This window comes from Microtus ochrogaster, chromosome 4 (genome assembly GCF_000317375.1).
Source record: "Microtus ochrogaster isolate Prairie Vole_2 chromosome 4, MicOch1.0, whole genome shotgun sequence".
In the NCBI taxonomy this organism is placed as follows: Eukaryota; Metazoa; Chordata; class Mammalia; order Rodentia; family Cricetidae; genus Microtus; species Microtus ochrogaster.
In genome coordinates this window covers 31,375,795-31,377,718 of record NC_022011.1, presented here as the reverse complement: position 1 = coordinate 31,377,718, position 1,924 = coordinate 31,375,795, and the positions used below count along the sequence as shown (strand labels likewise).

Sequence of the window (1,924 nt, the reverse complement as noted above, 5' to 3'; positions counted from 1 at the left end):
AACTCACAGAGATCCGCCTGCCTCTGCCTCCCAAGTGCTGGGATTAAAGGCGTGCGCCACCACCACCTGGCTAAGTGTCTTTGTTTTATTAGACATTTTTCTTGCAAAGTGATATCCCATTCACAGGGTACAGAAATGACAGGTGAACCTCCTATTCGGTTTCCTTCCAAGGAGACTTGGTGATTACATTATAATGTCTATATAATGGAATAAGTGTACGGAGTACTAGAATCATGACTATATTGCCAAAGAAGTAAACATTTACAATGTTGTCAGTATCATGCTTTTTGTTGTACACATGTATGTGTCATTTCAGAATGCAGTGACCTATGATGATGTGCATGTTGACTTCACTTGGGAAGAGTGGACATTGCTGGATCCTTCCCAGAGGAATCTCTACAAAGATGTGATGCTGGAGACCTACAGGAACCTCACTATCATAGGTAATATTGAATTTCCTTCATGTAATTTAAATTTTACCCAATTTACAATAATATTTCATACATTTTCTACTATATTTTAGGATACAGTTGGGAAAACCATAATACTGAAGAACATTGTCAAAGTTCTCAAAGACATGGAAGGTAATTATCATGTGCAAGCTGATAAAAACGTGTCTCTGAAATAATTGTAATGTGTCCTGGAAGTTTTAAACAAAAGCAGCAGTGTAAATAAGTACAATTTCATGTGAATTGATGATTATTAAATTCTCACAAAACCATATACCTCAGTTTCAAATAGATGAAATATATTTGCAAGGCATTATTTTAAGAAACAAGACAAGGAAAGAATGCCTTAGCATATATTCCCATTTGTATCCTAGCTATGCTGTAGAACTGTCAATTCTTTAATTTCATACCACTCATATTACAAAAGGTTCACACGCTGAAGAGGTGATGAGTCCATCTTCACAATCTTCTAATAAACAAATAGGTCATAGTAAAGCTAGTGTTCCTCATATTCTGCTGTGACCATGCTAAGCTTAGTGAGATGGGCAGTTAGAGTCCAGAGTCAAAGAGCATTTGTTGTTGGGAAAGCCTTACTCTTTATACCACGTATCTATATCTAATTTTTTCCAGTGTCTTTTAGTGTGTGCAAACTCTAATAGAAAAAAAGATTTTTTTTTTGATTTTCGAGACAGGCTTTTTCTGTAGCTGTTTTTTTTTTTTTTTTTCTGTCCTGGAACTAGCTCTTCTAGACCAGGCTGGCCTCAAACTCACAGAGATCTGCCTGCCTCTGCCTCCCGAGTGCTGGGATTAAAGGCGTGCGCCCCCACCGCCCGGCGAAAAAAAGAGATTCTTTAAGTGTGAACTGTTTAACAGAGGATCTTAGCATCACAGGTAATGTTTAAACATGGAAAATAGGCTTTTAATCCCAGCAGTCAGGAGGCAGAGGCAGGCAGATCTCTTGAGTTTGAGGCCAGCCTGGTCTACAAGAGTGAGTTCCAGGACATGTTCTAAAGTCACACAGAAACTGTCTTGAAAAAAAAAAAAACTATCCTAAATAAAGGGTAGTAGCGTGAATGTAAATACAATATAAAACCTTAAGATCTAATTCTTCTTTATAATTGGACCAAATTGTAAAACTCATTCATACAGATAATAAAGATTCAACAGTGTATTGAGTGTGATAAGGGATTTACATGTGCCCATTATCCTTGCAGGCCTGAAAGAAGTCATACTGGAGATAATCCTGTCTATGTTCAATGTATTAATGCCTTTGCATATGACAGTCATCTTCAAAGGCATGAAAGTATATATATTGGAGAGAAACCCTATCAATGCAGTCAATGTGGTAAAGCCTTTGCACGTAATAAAAATCTTCAAATACATAAAAGAACACATACTGGAGAGAAACCCTATAAATGTCATCAATGTGGTAAAGCCTTTGTACGATACAATCATCTCCAAACGCATAAAAGAAC

General features: G+C 37.0%; 1 pseudogene; it reads left to right on the top strand.

Annotated features, from left to right (window-relative positions):
- The window catches only part of LOC102000297, a 59,094-nt pseudogene that overhangs the window by 45,243 nt on the left and 11,927 nt on the right, over nucleotides 1–1,924 (top strand).